The following is a 26174-nucleotide window of genomic DNA, read 5'->3' on the forward strand; positions in this document are numbered from 1 at the left end:
CCTTTCTTTTTTTTTTTTTTTTTTTTCTTTTTTTTTTTTTTTTTTAAATTCCTACTCCCCAGCTACATTTATTGTTTTCTATTACATGTATATCTCTTAAACAGTTTAGGCAACTAGCATTGTTTCATTGCATTTGGTTCCTACTGATCCTGGAGTACTAGGGAGCCATATCTCTAAGTATCATCATTTTCTAAAATACAGAAAAGTAATCTAGGACTTATTTGCAAAGCAAATGTCACAAACAGTGAGGGGCTTTCAAATTCTGAACCTTGAAGCCCCTGACTAGTAATATTCTGGCTCATGTGCAGTCTAAAGCAGTGTTACTATCAATGTGACACAGCTGGTCCTACTCAAAACACAGGAAGGCATCTCACATCCCCTTTCTCTGGCTCACACATAATATATGCAGATGCACAACACCTTCACTTGAGTATTTCATTAGAAACCCCACTGATGCCAGGAGATGTGCTGCATGGGTAAGCATCAGGTGACTGAAACTATAGATATGGATCTGTAGACAATTTTTTAATAATTTGGCCATTTAAATACCCAGTTAAAATACCCTTCTTTTAAATTCAGTAGCAGTTCCCACAACCTAAACTGACTAACCATCATTGCAGCCATTAATCATATCAGTAGAAATTATTGGTGCAATATTATGAGTAACTGGAGGAAATTCTGAAATCTGTTTAGCGTAGACTGCACCAGCTGTTTGTGGGTTGTCAGTAGCTCAGAGAAGATGGCAATGCAGTCAGTGGGATCCAGCTCAGGACAATACATCTGAATTCAAGCACATACTGTTGCCCACACACAAGCATCTAGAGCCTTTTGAACATCCCTTGGGCATCCTGCTGGGCCCTCAGCTCCTGCTGTAGAAGGGTTTGGGTCTCCTGCAGAGACTGTCATTGCTGTTGCATGTGGCAGCTCTGTCTGACGAGTGAGATACACAGGGGTATCTTGAAAAGCACAAGGTGCTGGTGTGTGGGTGCTACATCCCACTCCTGCTCTCTCTCCATGGCTGTGGGAGTTTGGACAATTGTCTCACATGTAGACTTTGATATGCAGACATCTATTTGCAGGTGTTTGCATCCTTCCCTGTATGCCACTGAGGGAGAGAGATTCATTTCAAGAGGTTGTTTAGACATACCTAGGGCTGGTCCTAGCTTTGATGTGCTCTACAGAGCACATTTCTCCATGAATACTTTGGGAGGTCTCACAGCTGTCCACAAATTCAGAGTCAGACCCTGAACCAAGAGGGAAGAGAGAGAAGACACAGACCTGTGCCTTGGGCTGGGCAAGCTCTCCAGGCGGTGTTGGATTTGTGCACATGCCCTTGCCAGCACCACTGACTGCTCCCCCCAGAGGAGCTGCTGCTGGGGCAGGATCCCATAGGCAGCACTGCCAGCAGTGCTTGCCAAGAGATGAACACACAGACCACAGACACACTGCAGCACAGCTGGGGATGTGCTTGTCCACTCAGTGATTTTTACATCTGAGAGCTGTCTTTTCAAAGCCATGGGCATGGCCAGACAGCACTCCTAAAACAACACAGCGATCTCTGGCTGTGGCACTGAAGGCTGGCTGTCCTTGAGGATGCATGGGAGGAAAAAGGGGATGACACAGCAACTGATGTCTATAATGAACATAACATTTGTGTCGAAAAACAAATGCTGCATCTTCTCTAGCACCGTGCTTCCTTTTCTTCAGTAAAGAAGAAACTAACTTCCTAACTTCCTATGAAGTTTCCTTACTCCATGCCCCAAATTAATACTCTGTGCTTTGTATACAAAGGCCAATCTGAGAAGTATTTAGCTGCTCCAGAAGGTACGAACAGCCTTTAGGAGCTCACCTGCAGCATCAAAAAGCTGGCAGAGAAGCGACACATTAATATCCATAGACAGATATAAAGTGTATTGTACATCAGTTTCATTGCTGATCTCCTTAAACTCATCCATATATGCACGCTCGTCTTCCTAAAATGATCCTGGGGTGTGGGAGCCAGTCTCTGGCCATAGATGGCACCAAACAACCACGAGCGGAGCAATCCCTTCTTACAGATGGAGCAGCCGGCTGAGGCTGCAGCTGGGGCAGCCCGAGCGAACAGACTGCCTGCCATGAGGTGCCAGAAATGTCACAGCTTCTTCCAAGACACGATTCTGTATATCCCCCCAAATCAAATAACCTTTCTGAGTGACACATTTATTTTTTACTGTTTAATTCTCCTCCCTACCCTCAGGTTATTCCTTTTTAAATGCAGCAGCATATAGAAGGTCCTACCACAGTCATGGATAAAGAATGTTGACACTTTGAAAAAGCGTGGGATGGGACCAGTGCTACTTTGAAGACCTAGCAGTCTGAATAGGTTTTTGCATAGGGTTGTATGCCATGAAGCCTAATTTTTACATTTTCATGCAATTAGGTGAAGTAATCCTATTCATAAAATGATGAAGCTGTATCTTAAAACCTGATTACTGGTTTTTATTCCAACAATAGTTACCTGGATGTGTTACCTGTGTTTCTCCTGTGCCTCTCTGAAACTTAGAAAGTTTTTAATTTCCAGCCCAAATTAATTTGTGGTCATGTTTTTCTTTTTCATGTCTCTATCAACTTTGTGTTCTAGTTTAAATAGCTCTTCTCCCTCCCAAGTATCTCCTGCTCAACAGAGCTTCCCACCATTAGACAGTGTAACTTGCAGCCACAGGGTCTCAGGCTTAGGAGAAAGATGTTTTCTCTTCTCTCCTTCACTTTCATACCCTGAAGATATGCCTAGAGATTTTCCCTCCTTGTGTCCCTACAAAATATCCATCAGCCATTGGGGCTAGAGCATAATGGACTGGGTAAAGGGCTTATAAAGACATCAGCTTGATGAGGCCATCTGGAGGGCAGGAGTCAGGTAAGGCTGGGGGAGGGACGAGTAAGGAGTAAACAGGCAAGGAAAGAAGCAAGGGCATGGGATCTCTAGGGAAGAGGTGACAGGGTTGAGCAATGGTACAGAAGGCTTGGGGCAGACTCTCTTCACTAGCTTTGGAGGCTTCTCTCATTGCCTGTTGCAGGCATACCAAGGAGATTAGAAAATAGACATTTTGGGCCACATGTGAGGTCAAGGCCTTTCTCAACTCACTTTGTGCTATTACCTGTTGTCTGGAGCCTTGCCATTAGGGTCATCAGTCTCCTGCAGCTCACCAGCCTGATAGTCCCCTGACCTGCTGGTGTCCCACAGCTCTGTGCACCTCGGAGCACACCCATTCCCCAAAGCTGACCACTAAACTGGATCCCAGTGCTGATCCTCCATTATTTCTCAGAATACACTCTCTAATCATTTGCTTGCCTTCAAGCACACTGTGCCATTATTCTCCATCCCTCCTTTTCCTTCCCTCCTCCTCAGTTACGGCCGCCTTGAAACTCCCCTCACCGTGCCTTCCTTGCACAGTTGAGCTAACAGCTTTTTCCATTTGGAAGGCTTGTTACAAACTTTGCAGAGGCAGAGTCAGGCTTCTCTCCTCTCTGAAATAGGTAATTTATTTTGAAACAAGAAAAGTTAGACAAAAATTAAACAACAACCTGATGAACAGGCAACACTGGGGATTCACTTGCGATACTTACTCAGAGGTGGGTAATTTGTACCAAAGCATAGCTACTATATTTTGGTCCAGCTTTACTACTCTCTTTGCAAACTTAATTGCACACATTAAGTGATGTTTTCCGTATCCTTAGTTAAGAACAGAGGCTAGAAAGATTGCATATTGCTGGGTCTGAATGTCTGCTTTCATAATCCTCAACTCGGATGCACAGATTACATCTGGGAAGACTCCTTTCCTTTCATGACATGTCCATTTCATTTTAGTCAATTAATATTGACTGATACGGAATGATTGCTACTGGATCTAAAAAGGGGAAAGTACTAAATAAATACAGAAAAAGGATAATCAAATTTATTTTGCAAACACAAATTTGGATTTTTAAGACTTTGTTTGGGTATGTCATTAAACAATAGGCAGTAAGTTCCAGAGATCAGGCATTTTGTGTGCATTCTGTAGAACACTTTAGCTATGAAATCAATTATAGTTGTATTGCAAGTTTAGCCTTGGTAAAGGTGGAACACAAAGTGCAGAAGTAGAATATTAATTCAATTGGCTTAGCCCAAAAATTTTGTATTAACAGTGACTCCCTCTGAATTAAGAAAAGAAGACAATATTTTCAGCTTCAGTTTGGAATTTATTTTGTGTAAATTTCTTCACAGAAATTAAGTCCAAATCAGAGTACCAGATTAATTCACCTGCAGATTCCAGGACACCTAGTATTAAACTGATGCCTTTTAGATAGGCTGAATATTACCTGCTTTCCAAAACCTAGGAGCAGGTTTCGTATGACCTCAGGCAGTAAAACAATCTCCACATGCACAGGCAGGTAGAGAGTTCCCAACGTCCTCAACGTGCCTGAGCTCATGGAAAATGAAAAGACTCCTGTCAGGCCCCAGAGGTATTTGGAGCATGTACTGATGGTGGCATGGAGGGTGTTATTTTTTCCTGACCCTGAAAGCCTTGAAGCATGAGATTTGATTACAATCATTGTCCCATTGCAGAGCTGCAGAATTTATGACTATTAAGAGCACAGCAGAAAGTTTCCTTTTCTCTGTAGAAGACCACTGGTGGGTACATAGGGTGACCCTCAGATTTGAAATGCACACACACACACAAAACTTCCCCTCCCACACCCACAGGCAAGAGTGAGACAGCTAATTCACCTGAAAGCATGTAAGCAGCATCTCTGTCTCTCCTGCATGAAGCGTTCAGGCATTCACCACTCTCTCTGTTCAGCTAAGCTCAGAGGGAAATTCCTGAGCCACATTTTGCTTCTATTTCCCAGGGTGAAACCACTGCAGCTTCTCCACGAGAGACATGGTTTTCCAATCACCTCCCACCTTTCTTTTGTGAAAGGTTTTTCCTAATCTCTGAATTATTTGTGGATCTCTTCTCAAGGCTGGTGCCATGTGGGCACTCTCCCAGCTGGGCTGCATGGGGGGTAGGTTTGCCCCCTCACTTACAGGCCACCTTCATCCTGACATGACCTCTCCTTCCTTACAGCACCATGATTTGTCTTTCTTATTTTCCCATTTCTCCTCCTTGGAGCTGCTAATTTCCAGCATATTCTCTTACACTGAAGATGTGTAGAAATATGTTTTTCCCCCAATAACTGGATCTTTCTCTTGTAGATGTCAGAGCAAACCCTACTGCATTGGGACCATGCACATAGCAGATCCAGAGCACTAAGTAGCTGACTCCTAGTACACTTTACCAATGCAATCTTCTAAGATCCAAAATCTTGCCAGCAAAGGCTTTGTGACTCATCCTGTGAGCCATCAACATAAATGCTGAATAGCCTTGCACCAGACACTGAGTACTGGGAGACCTATCAAAACTTGTCCAATTCATTGGAGATTTCCATTCTCATCTACCTTGAGACCTGTCTGTAAATGTCTGGATTTAGCACTTGCCTTCTTTCACCAGACAAAAGCTTTTAGATCTAAACATATAAATAAATAAATAATATAAATTAAATATGTAAATATATATTAGATACATATTGATATACTAAATATATATAAATACTTTGCCAAAACCCAAGCAGATGGTATTGACATATTGTCACTTCTGCCCAAACCGTAGCTAAGTCAAGGACAGTGACATTTGATTTAAGAAGATCTACCTGCCATGAAACCATGACATTGATTACTTGCATTTTTCATAGAGTCATCGAATCATCAAGGTTGGAAGACACCTTCAAGATCATCCAGTCCAATCATTCACCCAGCAATGCCTCTGTAACCCCTAAACCACTAAACATCATCACCCAGCATCAGATGCAGACACAACTCGAACACATTTCTAGCCTCACCTCTTTGTTGCTACATCCTTATAGAAACCATTCCAGTGTTTTGCCTCTTAAGTTTCATATCTTCTTCCCATCTTTTTAATATTGCTAATGAATATAATGAAATAGTTCAATACATTGAAATATTAGTGCTAGTAATGAAAAAAAATCTTTATTTATTTCCTTTAAAATCCTAGGTGCGAAATTTCTAGGATGGTATATTTGAAAATGCGTAAATTTGATAGGCACTGCTTTAAATTTTCCCACATTAATTTTACAGAAATGAAAAAGAAAACTTCCGTGCCAGCTGAAAATTTGTTGCTGTGGTTCATATTTTTCTTTTTGCCTATACGGTCTGAGCAGAAAACTGGTCCTTTCATACAGCTGAAGTATGCAGAGCAAATCTGAGCTTCATGTGAGAGCTTCACACAGAGGCTTTTAGGAAGCAGCTTTGGGGACCGTCCCTGCCACTGCAGTGGGGGGGGGTTGGGGCGCGCCCCGTTCCTCGGTGCCTGCCACACTCACCGATGCCCAGAGCACACCCATGGCTATTTCATCTTCAGCTTCCTCTCGGGAAGCAGCTATAAACTGAATACATTTCAGCTACATGGTTGGCAGGTTTGCATCCTGATCACATGTGATTCAACAGATGATTTTCCTAAGCATTTAAAGAGCTGCAAAGAAAGCAACGTTTCTGAGTTCAGTACTTTAATCACTGCTTAATGATGAACTGTGCCTTTTCTCTCCCCAACACTTATTTCTGATCTTCAGGGTGTATTTAAGCACTACAAAATTTAGCAGATTGCCAAGCACTTACTGTGTATCTTGGCACTAATTGCCTTACCAGTCCTGTTTGCTCTCCACAGTTATTACTTATGATGCCTATGTGAGGCCTTCCCCCAGATACCTTAATAGATATTGATGTTATTGATGTGGTTTGAAGTTATGACTGTGGTTTGAGAACTCTTGCCTCTGTTGCTGTAGGGCATTTTGATCTCAGATTGCACCAAATACTAGTTATCTTTTTTTTACTGCATTGGATTTTAAACCACATACATGTTTGTGGATTACTTAAATCACTTTTCCTTCAGTGTGGAAATAGGCTTCCTACAGCTAGCTTGAACTCATCACTCGAGGGGAGTTAGAGGAGACATCACAGTATGGCCACAGTAATCCTGGGAAGATGAGGCTGGGGAGGTTCAGGATCACTCTGTGCACTCCAACACTTACCACATGTGCTACAACCACCTTTGGTTGTTTCTTGCCACATTGCACAATGACAATCAGCAGGTTTTTTCCTCTGGACTATCATAACTAATGAAAAATCACAACAAAAACCTTGGTGCTTCATAGAATCATGTAACAATTTGTGTTGGAAGGGACTTTTAAGGGTCATCTTAAGTCCAGCCCCCCTTCAATGAGCAGGAACAGCTTCAACTACCTCAGGTTTCTTAGAACCCTGTCCAACTCAACCTTGAATGTTTCCAGCGATGGAGTGTCCACCGCCTCTCTGGGCAACCTGTTCCAGAAGCTTGAGAAAGCTTCACTTAACCTGAAGAACAAATATCATGGCATGATATGAAAGCTCCCACAACTGCTTTGATTTTGTTCTCTATGGATATGAACCCAAGCACCAGCCGCTTTAACTGAAATATTAAAATAAATCCTAGAGGCTTTCTACATTCAGTTGGTTTTGTAAAACACTTCTGATGCTTCACTAAAATTGTCCACAAGAGCTAAACATGTAGACAAATTCATCTCCAGGTAAGATAAGCTCAGATATGCTTAAATATTGCATTATATTATTTTGGACTTTAATTGCCTGGCAACATCTTTCTAAGATAATAGAGCTTTGAAGGCATATGTGTGTGACCTTAACTCATTCTTACTACGTTAGAACTTTCATATATAATCTCTTACCGCTTTAATTGAGACACATTCTCAGGGAAGTTACACAATACTAAGTGGAAAAATTAAAATGAATCTATTTTTCATCATGATTAGCTGTGTTCCCAGTACAAGCTGAGAAATGCTAAAATATGTTGATTAAATGCTGGCATAGGTGGGCCAAGCATGTGAATCAGGTGAAGAACAATATAAGCATAAACATATAATTAAAGGCGAATTCTTTGTCCTAAAGGAACCCAGCCAGCCCTTCAAGAAACTGCAAAACCTGAGAAGTCTTACCAACACTGGAGCTAAGAACGAGTTAAGAGCAGTTACTGATCCTCCATGAGAGACCATGACTCGAGAATTACTCCTCAGTGGCAGCTGGATCTGAATTAATGATTTGGTTTTAGTAAGTTTAAAAAAAGATGTTCATTTCTAACGTGTCTAAGCTAGTTGAGCAGGAAAATAGAATAAGCATTAAAGTACAGGACATGCTCAAACGAAACATTATCACTAAAAAGCTTTTTAAATCAAGTGCCCAGTGTAAGTAAGCCAGCAGTAGAACAAGATAAATGGGCATTTCTGAGACTTTCTGTATGGCTGAGAAGCTAAAAATATGGGTCCTGATTTGTGACATTACAGAGCTTCAGCTTCAGTTTTGTTGCATTAGGTGCTCCAGTATCCCTGTGAGTACTGGTCTCTACTGAAGTTAACCAGAGGAGATTTATAGGGGAGATTTAATTAGTATTTAATTAGTATTTAATTAATTAGTATTTAATTAGTAAATTTTTTTACTTCTATCTTAGATTCAGTTACTAAGTTTCCATTTTTCAGATTTCTTATTTCTTCTTCTTGATATCATAAAAAACTATAAACATGAAAAAAAAAATCATAAAATGTAACACATATAGTTGTACTTGCACAGCCTGCAAGCCACAACTTTGATGCTCTAATGATTGGCACAAATGTGAAATAAAAAAATTTAGGATAAAATGCCTTCAGGTATGCCTCAAATTGAAATTCTCAAGACTTTGCTTTATTTTTTGGCTGTTAAAACTAGCTGTAAGAAAACAGGATCTTTGTTTCTTAAGACTTTGTTTCCTTCCACTATTTCTTTCCTATACTAAGCCACAGACTGTAATCCTGTTGTCACCAACAGTCTGTCATGGGAATATGATATGATGCTGTTCTCACTGACGGCAAAATGTGTTTCAGCTTAGAAACACAGGGAACCACATTGTATAATCTCTTTCCTCAGTTTATATGACATAGAGTCGAGTCAGCCCTAAACTATCAAATGGGTAATGAGTAAAATGTTGAGATAAGAAATTAGAAAAGAATTAGAAAGCAGAATGTTCTGGGTATATGAGAAATAATCTCAAGTTAATTTTTTCAAGAGTGTCAGCACCCCTTACTTACTGAAAGCTAGTTTGTGCACCTGGCTCAATGTGTTCAAATTTCTTATGTAAGGCTCTTCAGGCTTGAGACACAAAGTCAGAGATTATGAACAAAAATTTCATCCTAGGCTCCATGCTTTCTGGCAGAAGCACATGATGCGCAGTGGCAGGATCTCCCAGTCAGAAGGGCACCAGCACTGCTCAGCATAGCATGGTTCATGACAATGCAAAGGGATGCACTGGGAACTGAAGGAATCCTCAGAAGCAGCCCTATGTCATTTGCTCTCTTGCCAGGGTGTGACTCCAGTTTTTGTACTATTTCATTGCAAAGAAGTCGTGACCTCTTTCAATCCCAGCTGCTGTTTTCCTCCACTTCCCTCTTGTTAAATCAATATTAGCACAGGCAGTGAAATTTGGCTCATGAATGTTCACATCTAATCTTAATCTATTAAAAAATTGAAAAGAAAAAAAAAAACATCAATAACTGTACAGACTTTTTTTTTAGTTAGACACAAGGATCTTTATCAGAAAGGAAAGATTACATGAGAAACAATATATGGAGTATTGGATGTACCACAATGATCTGCAGATTTCCCACTCAGCTTTTTGAGCACCTGGAAAAAAGAATGTATTTTCAACCTATTTTTGTTTTTCATTATGAAAATATGCAGCCTAAGAAGAATGTTACACTGAATCTCCTTGGTTTAGGAGAGAACATAAAGATCATGCTCACCTTGAATCATAGGTTCTTGCCAATAGGAAGACAAGAAGTCTCTATACTTACAAGTAATCATAGCTGCAAACTCTGTATTTTGCTTGCCTCATTTCATGCATTGAGTTGACTGAAGGCACAGCGAGATCTACTCAGAAGATTGTCAACGTTATCAAAATACACTCCCAAGGTTTACAGCAAGGAAGGAAAATAACAAAAGCTTTAATACTACCAGCACAGTTAATGAGGGAAGAGATGTAGACAGCACACATCCAGCTTCTTTTCTCTGCTGATCTCTGAAGAAAAGACAGGTCATTCTCGTATTGATGAAATGCCAATAGGTGGAGTTAAGATTGGAACTCCGAAAAGAAACAAGACATTGCTGGAAATAGGTCTGCATAAGGAAGTCTTGAAAGCAAAGGAAAAACAGATGTATATGTTTGAGTTACAAAGTGCATTTTAACTACCTAATCTGTGAATGAGGATCTTGAGAATAGTGTGACTTTCCTACTCCCAGGACAATCCTCCCTCACCAGCACGGCCTGGTGCTTCTTGATAGGCCATTTTCTGAGGAAGTTGAAAACCTGAGCTTTAGTCCTTTCAGTCTGAGATAACAGTCAAACAGATACATCCAGGTGCAGAACACAGCTGAGATCTTCCACATGGTTTATAAGGATCAACAACCCTGATAACTGTGGCAGATAAAACGGACATATCCTAGAGCAGACCACAGTCCACCCTGTCTTGTCCCTGAATTTAGCACTCCAAAGGCAGTGACTTGTTTTTCTGCTCAGCTCAAGATACACAACTCTGTGAACATGAATAGGAAGTTCCTGTGCACATTACGTCTACAGCATTTTAATTGTAATATAATTTTGAGTTTCAGGAAGGCTGGTCAGATGTGAAAATGTAAAGAGAACTGATTCTGATGATAACGATAAGGACAAGTAACTAACAAAGGGGCTCATGTTCTCTTAGACAACGGCCTGATAATGAAAGGGAACAAAAGAAATGTGATGAATGAGAGTGGGGCTCCTAAGAGGAAACAAAACACATTTGCAAACAAAGATAGTGAAATAATAGGGATCCTGTAAACCAGTTGGTGCTTTCCCGCAGAACCTAAAAGACACAAAATTCACATAGACCAAAAGGGCTTATTGCTAAACATTATGTGTTTGTAAACAGGGTGTAGTTTGGAGTCAGGAAGAGTCAGGGCTGGATGATGTGCTGACTGAATGGAACATTAATTGGGTCAACTGAGCCTTAAACACTCCTAAAACTTCAAAGACATTTAAATAATATAACTATCCTGTATTTCAAATGAAAAATAACCTTGGACACAAGGATTTCCCTGTTTTCATATTTTGCAAAATGAAATTTGAGACTTAGCAGTAGAACACAAAATGGCAAGCATAAAAACTCAACAAGTGAATCTGTATTTTTTGGCATTCAGTTTAGATGAAATAGAAATAATAAAAAGTATCAAGACAAGTAACCAGTTCAAGGCCTGATGTCTTCCAGTTCAAAGAGAGGCAGGTGCTTCAGTTTCCTTTTACAGAAATTCTGACAATATAGAAACCCCTTTAGCTTTCTTTGTCTCCATTGTAATCAAAGGCATAAGAAACAACAACAGAAACCCCATGTTACCATATGTGCACTGCCGAGTTTAAAGGATTAATTCAAAAGCAAGAATTGCTGCATTTCTGAGGCATCACTGGGCCAGTGTGCAATGCAGTCATCCCCACAGTGCTCCAAAGATGCCTGGCCTAAAACCCCAAGGGAAGCACCTCAGACACTCCAGCAGGCCCCCAGGACCTCAGCTGTGCTGCCACTGGTCAGGCAACACTTTACCACATGGTAGTACCCAAATACTTTTCTCACGACTGAGTTCATGGCTGTGATGCTGTTCCATTCTGAGTATGGCCTGAGCAGAGCCATTCTTCCCCAGGAGACCCAGGAGCTCCAAACATGTGAGATCATGTGGCACTTCCAGAGCATGAGGATGGATAATTCCTGTACGCTTCTTCTGCACCCCCACCTCAAACACCAGTCAGCAGTTAAAAGAACAACATGAATGAAGGGAATTCTGAAGAGTGGAGTGTTACATAGCCCCTCAGATGGAGAGGAAGGTCTGCTGGGGCACAGTGAGCAAGTGGCTGGTCTGGCACAGAGATGCAGTCAATGGTCATGTGGCAAGGTTGGCTCTTAGTGATCAATATATGAACTCACATATAACCACATATGCATACATGTGCCTTTTACTTCTCTGCGTAAGATGTAGATTAAGCGGGTACTGACTTGGACAAAAGTAACTCTAGCCCCTCCAGACTGTGACAGTGGGGCTGCAAAAATCTGACCTTCTTCTTGTTAGTGGGGAATAACTGCAGATGTATGTTCTAGTTACTTGAGGGTTTGGGTTTTGTTTGCTTTTTTTTAAACTGTGGGAGGCCTATCCAGAGCCTTCTTAGCACAGATCCTCCCCTCCTTATCCCAAAGAAATAGTTTCACTTGTTGACACAAAAGATTCCTCTCGTAAGATACAGAATAATAGAGTAAAGTTACTTTCCTAAGTGAGATGTGTGATCAACACATGCTAGAAAACCCTTCAGGCCCATGTTTGCATTAGCACTCTGAACTATTCCCAAGCTGAGACCAGATCTTTGTGTTTGCTCAGGCATAAGGGGAAGTGTTAATGTTTACTGAGTCAGAATGCTGTTGCTTAAGGAACTTAATTAAATTTATCATTCTTGGTCCACGGTGTCCCACATACAGAGCACCAGATAAAGGCAGATAAGGACAACCCCATTTTCTGTGTTTTTCAAGTAACTGTGACAAGTGAAAGCACCAGGCTGAAAATGACCCTATTCTATTAACAATTTTTCTTACCAAAGCCTCACTATAAAAGAAGAATGTGGAAGTGGAAATAATTGAATTGTGCATGGAAATAGATATATTTCATATGAATTAAAGATACTTATCTGCATTAAAATAACCTGACAGAGAGCTGCTGTGCTTCATTCAGTTAGAAAGACTTGATATTCATGTTTATTTTCCACTTACAAATGAGAACCACTGGGGTATGATAACTTAGCTGGAGATGTTCCTCTTGAAATTTTCACTTGGAATCCAGCCTGGTTTGCAATAATCAAAGGTTATTATCTGATGGGTAGAAGTGGAGAAAATAATATCTTGGGCATTTTCTTGCAATTTTTAAATTACTTTGGTTAGAATGTGAGAACAGCAACCCCCAGACAGGCCTGTCCAGTTCAGTCTCTGACGCTGGATGCTGAGAGGGATGTGATGGATCTGCCTTATCTATGTCTGATAGTTTTTTAAACTTCCCTATGCTTTTGGTCTCTGTGACACCCTCTAGCAATGAGTTTCTAATTTTAATCACACATTATATGAAACAGCATCTTCTGATAATTTTAAGCCTGTGATGCACTACGGCTGTGCAAAAATAGCTGTTTACATTCTATATCATTAATGACTTACAGATATCCAATAAAATTCTTTTAGCCACCTTTTTTTTTTTCTATGCTGAAGAGTGATATAAGAGAAATTAGTCCATAGTATTTCCTCCCCATGCCTAGGTGTTGTTTCCAGTCTGTGATCCTAATTGCTGCCTAGCTGTACCTTTTCTAGTTGTACTGTATCAGTGGAGCTGAAGTCCATGCAATACTCAAGACACAGTTTCGCCAGTGGCTCAAAGGGTGGCATAATCATGGTTTCTGTTTCATTTTGATAACTGCAGTTAATGAGTTTCTGATAAACAATGTTTAGTTCACTGGTGAAGCGTGACTTCAACCTCTACAAGCCATGCTTACTCCCTCACATACAAAGCATTCACCTTTTTTTGTGACTTTTTGTCATTCATTTTTGACTAATTTCACCATTTGAAAGCAGCTCCCTTCTTGAATTTGGGATGTTGGTGCCTTTTCCATTTTTGCAGGGATACTGTATTTGAATACCTTAGAGTCACTGCTACAGAACTATTCTTCCATATTCATATGCAGAAATATTTCCTTCAAACTGCTCAGGATTAAATCAAGAATAGCTTTACTTCTTGTGGATCATCTGACTAGTTGGGCCAAGAACTGAAACTATTTAAACCTGTTGTCTGAATAATAGCATGCTCTGAACTCCTGCTAATCCCCCTGCAGACAGCAGCGGTCCCCCCTTGCACCCTTTAATCTGAGGGTGCTTTGCAGCTGTTGTCACCATCCATGTGAGTCACTAGAAGCACAGCCTCGATCATCAGGTGGATTTATCATGCTGAACTTTACCCACTGAACAGGTAAATGTTTTGTCAGTTTGCCAGGCAGACTCCCACGCTTGTCATCAACAGAGAAGGACAGGCATGCACAGGGTTGCTGGTTCTACCAGCTTTGGGATGGGGGGGCTGTCCTCCAGATTGTCCAGGCTAACCTCCCTGTGCAGGACAACTGGTTTTTAACTACTGTTCCTTCTTGGATAGGAAATTTCAACCCAAATTGATTTTACAGCACATATTCACTCTGTTACCAGTGCGAAGCTGAGCTTTCTTTTAACAAACACGACTGCTCCTCTAGTGGTGTAGTCTTCTCTGTTATTCAGATGTATTTGAACTCCACTATATTACAGTAAAACACTGATTATTTTCTATCAGATGCCTACTACTATAAACATTTAAAATTAAATATTCCAGTTCACTAACCTCCGTACTCAGACTCCCAGCGGTCACACAGAACACTTTCATGTGGAGTACTGATCAGACCCCTGTTTGTATGCCTGACTTCTCTGGAGTGTTTGCACCAATCTTTGTTCGGATTTTGGCATCTTCTTTCAGGCATGCAGAGTGTTTTCAGTTTTACCCTTTCAATAATGAGTCACTCCAACTGGCATGCTCTCCTGCATCTGCCACCTTGTCTTCAATCCTCCATTTTAAAGCACTCCTACAGTCTTTTTTTTTTTTTTCTTTTTTTTTAATCCTGAATTCTAGCCCTCTACACTGAAAGCTGGGATTTTCACACATTCTGCATTTGACTCTATTCTATTTACTGCAGTGATGGTTCATGGAAATAAAGACTCTGAAACACAATACTTGAGATGCTCAGGGAATAGAAATCTTAACTGATAAATAGGGATCTGTGCAATGTCCTCACGGGACACTCAATCATAGCAGCCCAGTTCAACAAGAGAGCAGAGCGACATGGTGAGTCTGTCGATGTTGCTGACAGACTTCCTTGATACACATCAGTTTGGTTAGAAGGAACAGCAAACACAGTTTGTGCATAATTTATTAAAAATGGAGATGCGTGTTTTTAAATAAGCAAACAAAATTCAATTGTTTCTCAACCTGTACACAGTTCTACAAGAGAAATAAAGAAACAGGCATATTTTCAAACACAGAGATGAACCTTTTGAAGTAAATTATTTATTATTAAAAATTATATCCTTGGCTCCAGTGCTCGCTGAGGTGTGCTATTAAGCTGAGCTAATTTCTTGTGTCTGCCTTGGAAAGCCATTACCCCAACTGTCACTGTGGTTTGCATGCACAGCACAGAGGAAGACACAAAACCCGTTTTCTCCCCCTCCAGAGAGTGCTCCCAGAAAGCTTTCCAGTCTTGAGTTCCATTACAGATTTGTCCTGCTACTTGGCCTGTAGGGAATCCCATGTCCATGTAAAGCCCATGAAAATAACAAAGCCTTGTGTTGCACATGCTCCTTCTCCACTGTCAGCCTTACATGCATACTTAGGGTGTGCAGGGGAGGCTGAGGCTGACGCCATTCATAAATCTAAGCCTTTGCAGAATATTCACAGTGCTTCCTCTCATTCCACTACACCAAGGGCATCTTGAATACAAGAGAGGATTAAGCATGGTCAAGCCAGTACTTTTCAGGGGCATCCCACCCCTTACACCCCCCTCCAACCACCCTCACACCCCTAAAAATTGAATTCTCCAGAAAATTAAAGGTATTTGTATTTATGACTAAGAGTAAGAAATTGAAAACTCCATGTGGAACTTCCTGTATGTGTTGTGCGTGCATAAACCCTTGGGTATTTTACACAGAAATTTTGATTATAATTATAGTACTAGAACATTTCTATCTGCCAAAGCGTCTGCCTTGCACCTGCTCTCCTACCACGGAAAGAGAGCAATGAGAGAAAACAGAAGCTGCATCAGCACAGGAAAGAAAAATAGTAACCTCTTTAGAAAAGCACCATCAGTTTTTCTTCAAACATATTTTTTCTTGGCTTCAGTGTGGGGAAAAAACAAGCATGGATCTTCCACCATTTCCCTGCTCATGACATAAGCAAACTCATGAAGGGCATCTCAGCTCTACAGCTCTTTGAAGAATTGAAATGAAAGGATGGATCCTCAGAAGCTGGTATTTTCTCTTTGTCTGACTGAACAGTAACAGGTCTTGCAGTGTCATCACTGATTTTCTTTCCCTGCCTCTGAATGGAACGTGTTTATTGGCACTATGACATCAGCTGAGAGTTCATACGGCTCCCTTACAGGTCAAAGTAAAGTCACTGCAGGTTTTGGAGGGAGCCAGGGCAGGATTTAAAACTGTATTTCCTTTTGAGGCCACCGAATCCTTTCTAGATTTCCCGTGTGCTGCCAGTCAACATGAGGTTTTTTCTGATAAAAGCAAAATGGGCACCTGGAAATGAAGTCCTCAGCTACTCTGCAGCTATTACATAGCCCTGGGTTTCATACATAATGAAAATGATATATTAATATATGTACTAATATATGTTCAAATGCAAAGAAAAATACTTTGTCTCAACAAAGTGCTTAAGAATGCTTACGTACAAAAGTTGCTTTAACAGAGCACTCACTTAATATTTTTAAAAATTATGCCTAACACTCCATATTCATGTCCTCTTAATCCTCTCTATGTAACTCAGTAAACAAATAAACTGATTAAAACCCCCATCATTAAATATACATGTTTCAATGTATTTAAAGTATTTATTTTAGACAGAAAGGTACTTAATGTGCACGTGAAAACATATTTTATTTTGGAGTATTTGCCAACTATATGAGAGATCTCTTGCAGTGATGAGAAAATGAATACCCAAGGTAATAATTTCCACAATTAGCTCTGCATTTCGGCTGAAAAATGCTCTTAAAATTCTTTGTGTTTTACATTTCCTCTTAATAGCAGCACCATTTTAAAAAAATACATATTTTTTATCACTTTTACTTAGGAAGATACATCTGACAAGGTTTAGATTTGCTATTTGTCAGTTTGCAACTAGGTCATATATACTCAGGTGAAAGTTAATTTACTATGTAGTTCATATATATGTAAAAATTCCATATATATTTCATGCTACATATATAAAAAATACATGTATTCATAGATGGTAAGAATATAGATACTCTCCTATATGACACATATTTTATATACATTTTTACAGTATAAATATAAATATTGCTAGAGATAAATATAAATTCTGTGAAGGTGAAAAAAAGAAACAACAAGAATTTACAATGTCTATTGTAGCCACAAAATATTTCGCTAACCAAAAAAAAAAGAAAATTGATAAGATATAAACTGTTATTTTGAAGAAAGAACCAGTTTGGGAAGACGGGAGGTAAATGTAATGGAAAAATTTCACTCTTTTTTTATACTCATGCTGCAGTAATGCCTGGAGGCCAGAGAGATACTTGGCTGACTAACAAAATGCTAATTATTCAGAGACTTCTGTTTCACAGAGAAAAGCCACATCAGTAACTTGGAAAGCGGGATCTGTGGAATTCTTAAAGCGTACTAATGAAAAAAATGCCAGGAGAAAATTTAAAAGATGAGACAGTAAAAATTTTTAATAACGTGATATCACACTTACTTGCTATCCTGTATTTCATACTGAGAGCAGAGGAAGGTGATTAAAATATTGAAGATGAACTTTAGAAACATTGTGATAGTGTTCTTCCAGTTCTTCAAAAATTACAAATTTATGACTATCAGAGAAAATTTTCAGTCATCTACTTTGAAACTTTTACCTGTGTATGATACCTGTATCTGAGCATCTATACTCAGGTCAAAACCAAACATTGTACCCCAGAGTTTTCTGCTTGATATAAAATATATTGAATATTTTGATAAATTTAATAGTAAATTTGATAGCAAATAATATCTTGAATATTAGGTCTGGGTGTATAAAGACATGCACAAAGGGAAATTAAAATTAATTTTGAGGGAAATTAAAAAGGGGAGGATCTTAGGCAAAATCTCCAGATGGAATACACCACAGACACATATGTCTTACACTCACAGATAATCATGTGTCAAAACAACATTATAAAGACTGTGAGAGCGAGCACCAGAAAGTTAGAAAAATGCCAGAATTATGGTTGTGTGCACAACTTAAATTTGGCTTGCATGTGTATATGCATTATGGCAGTCAATGGCACCACCACCTCCTTTTTTTCACAAGTCCCTTCCCTCTCTCAGTGCCCAGAATAGGTGATGAGAAGGTATTGACTGGCTTTTTAACATATCATTTGTTCTCTGCACAGCCTGCACACTCTGATGGTTCTCTTGCATAGCAAAAACAAGACAAGATTTCATAATGCTGCTCTGATGGCCAGGGGACTCAGACCTAGGTGATCTTTAAGGTTCCTTCCATCCCGAACCATGCTGTGATTCTAAGATTCTGCAGTGCCAGTAACTGTGGTGGCTGCAGGAATTAAACAGACTGCACAGAGCCTTTAGGGACTACTGCTGTCATTTTATACCAGGTAGCTAATGTCAAAAAGGCTCTTTAAACTTGGCTGGCCAGTCTGAGATAATGAGGATTTCCTTTTTCCATAGCCTTGAATAATATAGTGCTGCATTTAAGACATGATTCTCATTAATTTCAAGTGCTGTCATGAGCCTCAGATCCATAGTGCTCAAGCTATTTAGGACACACAAATGCAAGAGGGAATTTGCACTTGCAAACTCTGGGAGGGCTAGACTTAAACACTTCTACAAATCTTACTGCAGTCTCTCGTATCAGACACACAAATACAGAAACATGTCATTTGGATCCACATTACCTAGCTTGAGACATCTAAAAGCTATTTTTAAGCTGAACTAGGCATGTCAAACTGGTCATCTTTCAGAGACAGTAGAGACAGATTGTGCCAGAGAGCTTGTCATCTTGCCTGTCCTGTGCATTTTAGACATTTTAGGACATTTTTAGAAGACATTCTCTTCTTCTAGGACACAATCAGTTGTCTCTGAAGGTTTCTATCTAACAGCAGCCTGAATTCACCATCTTAGATTTAGATGACTAACCACTAAACACTTAAATTTGATGAGATATAACTCACATGTGAACCCCACAGAATTTTTTTTTAAGTCTCTGGTTTTTTGGGTGACTGACTGCAGCATTAAAATTGTTCCACATTACAATCTAGAGGTGAATTTCTATGTTGCACAAATAGAAATGGAACAACTAGGGGGAAAGAAATCATCAGGTCATGCAATAATATCACCTGGAGAGAAAACTTCGGGTCTATGATGCAGGATTTTGTTCCTTGAGCTAACAGAGTAACTGTTACTGGTACTTGGAGCTTCTCTAGAAGGTGATGGGACCTTTGCAGCAGATTTCTCAGGCTTTGCTGGAATAGGGTCTCCTGAGGTCTACACAGGCTTTGGAAAGGTGTACAACTCCTCTACCTATTCTATTACCATCTCAATTCCCCTCTCCCTTCCCCTCAATGCACTAATATTTTAGTCATGTATCTTCCCAATTTTGGCTTTTCATCTTATTATTAACTAGTCCCAGGTTCTACCTTTCAGACCTCTCTTTAGATCACATCTGGGACCAAGACATCCAGGCTCAATGTCCTTCACTAAGAAGAACCTGTCTCGTGCCTTTTGACTGTTTTCCCAGTATTTTCCCATTTTTAAGCACTTGGAGCTCTTCCTGTCCTCAGTCCTTCACCTCAATCTTCTTACCCTGTTAATGCTATTTCTCTCTCCCAGTTTCTCCTTCCATCCGTCTTTTACCCTTCACAAAACCTATTCCTGTCTGACATCACCAAGTTATTCTTTTCCAGTCCAAATTGTCCTTCCCATGCTCAATGTTCTCTTTTGCCAGCTCCTGTTTCAGTCATTCTTGCTTTGCTTCTGCAACCTTATTTTTTGGTGACTGTTCTTCCCCTTCCCTCTTCCTGTTCTCTGCTGCCTATTAGGGACTTGGTTCCAGTCTCCTTGCTCAAAAATTGTCTGTTCTTCCCATATCCTCAGGCTGCCCTTCCCCATATCTACTGAAGCCTACTCCTCTCCAAAAAAAGGCACCAGAACTTTTTTATGTTGCAAGATGATCTCCCCATCCCTGGAAGTGTTCAAGGCCAGGTTGGATGGGGCCCTGAGCAACCTGAGCTAATGAGTGGCATTGCTACCCATGGCAGGGGGGTTGGAATTATCTGATTTTTAAGGTCCCTTTCAACCCAAACCATTCTATGATTCTTGAAAATGGCTCAGTGATTTGAGCTGTCTTATTTTGACTGCAGTCCCCTCCCCTCTCCCCAGCTAATTCCCCTACCACAGGAAAATTTAGCCCAAATAAAATTTGGAAAATTATAAGCGATGGAAATTGTGATTTTAAGGGTACTGACATGCAGCCTCAAAAACAAGTGATATCAGTATTTACCTTCAGTACCTCTGGCATTTATCTGCATCGTCATTAAAACAGACAGGCTAGCAGCCTGTACCAGCCTATTCCTTGTGTTCAGTGCTACCACTAGGGATCCCTGGGAGCATGCTCGAAGAAGTGCTGAAATTCTGACATGATGGAATTGGCAGCCTCATAACATCAGTCACAAGAAGCCAGGGAGGAACTGCAGGCTTAGAGGGTCTCTGTCAGCACTTGTGTGCAGGCACCTGTGTAAGAGCTTTGACACCCCTGCAGTGCAGTACAAGATACTGTGTGTACTCCTCTGGCTGGCACTGCTTATCTTTAGGACTCACATCCCCTTTCTCAGGTACTTGTTTGCCAGAGGTCTCTGTTTCTTGCAGTTCATTCCTTCCTGATAGAGGAATTCATTCCTTCCTGCATTATATACATCATGCTGCATTACATACATCATGCTTAGCGGCATGCATCCTTTCACAGAGTTGATGCTGAGCTGACAGCTTGGAGAGACAAGGGAAATTGAACAACCACCACTCTGCCTCCATCACTATCTTTGTAGCCAGGAAAGCAATATATCTGAAGAAACAGTTAATTGAATGAGAGGAGATGACATTGCTAGGGACTGTATTACCAGAGGAGTCATATCAGGGCATTCCAATGATTATCTTAATTTCTTCATCTCTTCTGTCAATAGCTGTTGACTTCATTTCATTTGGCTGCCTCTCACTTATTTCCAGAGGCAAGAGGGCAAATCCTGCCAGTGCCACACTGCAGCACTGTGTGCTCCAACTGCAGCAAACACTGTGACATTATGCTGCATTATGCTGAGCCAGCCAGACACTTCGGCTGAGCCCTGGCATCAATGATGTATCAGTGTTTCACTGACTCCCATTCTATTAAAAGAGGTTAACAAGATTGGTGTTCAGCACTGATGTCTCTGTTTCTTATCTGTATGGAATGTAAAGTGCCCATAACTCAATAGCAATTGATACTCCATTTTTTTAAAGATCCCTGTAACTGGTGGCTGATTCCATTACACATTCTCAGTCCCTTAATGTGCTGCTTTCCCATGTGGATACATTATCCTTTACCATTTGCCAGCCTGGGCCTGGGAGCAGAGTGCAGAGGGGGAGGGAAATGAGGAAGCCCAACCTGCTGTGTGCAGTCACACTTCGCCACATGGACATGCGGGGCTCTCACGTAGCTCTGCGTGTGCCACGAACACAGCACATTGCTCATCCCCCAGCAGATTCCAATGATCACCCCACTACAAAGTTTGTAACAGCATCAGTTCTGGGATAAATCTGGGAAAGCTGGAGCGTTTCAGTCTCATTGACAGAGTGGAGTGTAGAGCTGTGTCCCTTCAAGTGAGGCCATTCACCCCTGAATTACCAGGGGCTGGTTCCCAATTGCAAAAAGCGGATGAAAAGATGTTCTGTCCTGGAATTGCATCCCTCTTTTTCACAAAGTTTTCCTTCCAGTGTTTCAGTTAAATAGAGGAAGGGGAAGAATAATTTTCTCCATAAAATGAGAGAATGATGATACAATTACAGCCTAATCAAAATCCAGAGAAATGGGGAGAAGTGGGATGGATATGCCCATGAAAGAGGATTCAATCTTTAGACCTCCAACATATCCCTCTGTAGGAATCACCTGGCACTTTGGTTTAAGTGGAATTACACTGCTTGAATATATACTGCAATTTTGTGTATAAAAAGTATGGAAAAAATGCACACCAGCAACAGGATGAGCACAAACTTTAGTAGCCAAGCAATCATTTTATAGCCATTGGTATCACTGGTAATGTAAATAGACAGACTGCTGATTTAGTTCTGTTCCTTTTTTTTTTTTTAATTAAAAAAGTTAATTTGCATTTATTTTATTTCTTGGAATCTAGTTTGGATCTCATATTATTTATTGACAAAAATAAATAATTTTGTGGAAATGCTGAATGAAGCCCACCTCCAGATACATTAGGTCTTTTGAAAATACTATATCAAATCCAAATAGTGGTAAGGATAAAGGTTGGTGAAAACATCTGTAGTGGTCTTTTTTCTTTGCAAATTGATACTTTGTTTTCAAACTATAGCAGAAAAAATGCTCTTTGTGTCATATCACAATAAAAAATGCTGAAGGCCTCATAAAAAACCACTGCAAAGTTTTCGGTAAATTGTCATTGCGCATAGATGAACATATATCAAAGTTGTTCATAAATTTCCTGTGCAAACTTTATTTTTAGTGGGAAAAAAAGAGATCAATTTATGAGTTAACAGACCAAATATGTAAATAAATGACATATGCATGCACAGTCAATATCTATATGCAAATATCAGGCATACACTTTATTTCAAAACCTGGTCCTAAAGTGTTGCCAAAAGTGAAAGCATCAAGGTGAAGCTAGGCTATAAAATAATCAAGATCAAATTTTGTCTGTTAATCAGTTTTCTCAGTTCAGTCTCAGTAAGCAGAGGAACAGTTCCACATGTTTGACCTTGCTTTTGTCACTAAAACAATTTCCTGACAAGGTCCTGAAGCCAATTCTCTCCCTGTATCAATTCATGCAATAATTTTCATGCAATGTCCCTGCTTAACTAGTAAGTGAGAGCTCTCTCTGCCTTAAGGGAGGTGAATATGAAGCCAGCTGAGTGTCCCCTGTCCAGATATTCCCATGTCCCAGTGTGATTAGCACTGTCTTGTCAAATTTAGCTCTAAGCCATTTGTGAACACCTTCTTTGTTTATAGTAGCACACTGAAATCTGCACAGACCTCTGTGTTTGCTTTTCTGTGTATCCTATTAACAGTGCACTACATTTCAAGACGTCATACTGCAGAAAGCCACAAAAGCACTTTTAATCAATTTAAACCAAATTTTAAAAATTACTTTCATTCTGGAAAAATACTGCTTGGTATAATTCTGAGAAAACAAAACTGGGGTTTAGTTCTACTGTTGTAAATTCAGAGCGCCTGTACAAGAATTTTTGTGCTGCATTTGAAATTCTTCAATTGCAATTTTGTACAAAAATCCCTATAAAAATCAAACCATAGCTAAGCAGGATTGAACCCTGTAAATGACCAGCTATGATCTGCTTGGAAAGCAGTATAAAGAAATTTTTAAAATTTATAACCTTGAGAGAAATTTTCAAAAAGCTGATAACTGATCAAAAGCCCAGCTATTTTTATTATTGCGTAAGAGTAATAAAACCATAAACCACAATAGTTCAGTTTTCATTCCAGTATAATAAAGCACAGTGTATTAGATCCTGATTCCCAGCCTTCTTTTCCTAGAGGCAGTCTACTTATATATGTACAACCAAGAACAACCTTCAACTCAGGACTTTCACTTTTCTTAAAAAGTAGAAATACAAAGAAAGCAGGAACTAAGGGGGAATATTGCTTTAGTTAAATGAGTCAAGAATGCATGAGGGAACTGCCTCTATCAGTCCTCATGTTGAATTCAGAGCTATATATTCCACTACTATATGCAAGGAACCAGTTTCAAGTGTATTCCATCACTCCCATTTCACCAACTATTTGTTCAGCAGCTGTATGTAGCTCCTGCCTGAAGAGATTTTAGCACGATGAAAACATGGCTCAGATAGTAAATTATCAATATACTGTTACTGTGTACAACCTGCAGAAGAGACAAACATGAAAAAGCATCTCCTATGCCTGATTTACCAATTTCTAGCCTGTATTTCAAATGGGAAGATAGCAAAATGTTAAGGGTTTGTTTTGGTTTCATTTTTTTTATGTCAATGATAACAAGTTATTATTGCAAAGACAGACTTCTGTATTTCTCTCAATAAACAGGACTGCATTACTGAACTATAAAGCCAAGAAGACTCGTACAGTGTGAAAATATGCAGGGGAACAACAGCTGTTAGTCATTATTTTCTCCTTATCCTTTCAACACTTCTCATTCAATTTGCTCTCTAATGGGTAAATCACACTTTCTCCCTAGGACATTTTCTCATTTCAGGCAGGTACTAAAAAGAATCCTGAGACAATTAAGAGTCTCAGTCATAGGTCAAAGACACCCCATCTTTTGTTGCTTTCACTGTAGACATTAAAGCTAATTTTTATGCTTTATCAAACAGCTAAAGCTGATGCTGTGTTCTCCTAGCCCTTTGTCACTACTAATGTGATGGAGGATGTTCCTGCTTTTCTTCTTTAGACAGTAAACCTTGCCTCATTTTTTTTCCTTACACAGCCTGTGTTAAATTTCTCAACAGAGAAATGTGAAATATAAAAATCATTGCTCTCACTTCATTTAGGCCAATGAAGAATTTGACATCAGACAGCTTTTAAACATTTCTTTTATGCTTTACCTCATCTGACAAGCTTCACAGTAGCTATTTGGAAAAAGAAGAAAAGCAGAAACAATTTTGCTTATGATCACATTCAGTTTATTGCACAAGTTACTATACATTGCTCTATTCTCTATTTCTTAGCTGTAAGACGAATATGCATTGTAGTTTGAGACTTTTGTTCACTCTGATTTTAATTAATCTGATTCTAGGCCACAGTGAAAATAAGGCAGGGAAAAACATAAACAACTACAAACATCATATCCTACTAAACTGGATTTTTCACTGGAAAATACATTTCCATTTATTAACTCTTAAAGTCGTAATTATAAATTTTTCCAAGTGGCCACATGGCACAAATCTCCAAAATGACAGAGTATGTCCACTGGTGAAGTTGGAATGTATCACAGCATGCACAAGCTTGAATGTGTGCACTCTTCCAACTGTTTCTTGTTCAAAGTAAGTGGTTTGCTTTTCTTCAGAAAGGCAAGTCAGTCTACATCTGGTTTTGACTTTAAGATGTGAAAGATGAACCTGATTACATTTCCCACACAGCTTCTAATATGCAACATTTTTACAATTGGTACTGCTGGTACTATTTAGTGAAATGGATTGTGCTGAAGATGTTGTGGAGAAGGCACAAGCCTGTAGCTACTCTTTTAAGAGTAGCAGCTACTTGCAGCTACTCTTGGGCAGTGCTAACTCCTTATGCTTCATACAAACGCAAAAAGGCAAAAAACTATTCCAAAGAGTACCTCAATCTTTGTGGTACCTCAGTAATGTGGGTCTTTAATGGGACAATAAATTACCTGGGGTTTAAGCCCTCCTTCAGCATCTAGGTCAGCTCCATCCCATCAACCCTCCTTAAGGCTGGTATTATTACTGTTTACCAGCAGTAATTATAACCTGTTTCTGCCCCTCTCACATGCATCACTGATTGCAATCTCAGAAAGAGAAGGGGAAACAAAAATAATAAATAAAAATAGAAACAAAAGTAAACTCCCTTGGTACCGGGGAACATGGAAATGGTAGGAGCTCAGTGTAAAACCTTGCACGTGTAGCGACAGCATCCAGTGCTGGCAGTGGAATGAAGTATTGAGACCACATGAAAAAAAGAATTAAGGCAGGCACGCTTCCTCGGTAAAAATACCGTATTTTAAAAAGGGTGCGTGTGCATATATACACATATATATATATAACACCATCAACGTTGCTTGACGGGGAACACGTCAGGGAGCGCACTGGGGCTGACGCGTTATTGAGTAAGGACCCCCTCCAAAGAGCGTCATGTTCTCCGCCACCCCGGGATGGGATCCCTTTGTCCGTGCTTGCTCCCGCGGGGAGCGGCGGGCGCTGCCATCCGCGGGCGGGTC

At 40.0% G+C, this 26174-nt stretch overlaps 1 long non-coding RNA gene across 3 annotated transcripts in view; it reads right to left on the reverse strand.

Annotated features, from left to right (window-relative positions):
• LOC108448786 overlaps nucleotides 1-26174 on the reverse strand; it is a 49314-nt gene that overhangs the window by 18955 nt on the left and 4185 nt on the right. The window lies entirely within an intron of this gene.

This window comes from Corvus brachyrhynchos, unplaced genomic scaffold, assembly GCF_000691975.1.
Source record: "Corvus brachyrhynchos isolate BGI_N302 unplaced genomic scaffold, ASM69197v1 scaffold87, whole genome shotgun sequence".
NCBI lineage: Eukaryota > Metazoa > Chordata > Aves > Passeriformes > Corvidae > Corvus > Corvus brachyrhynchos.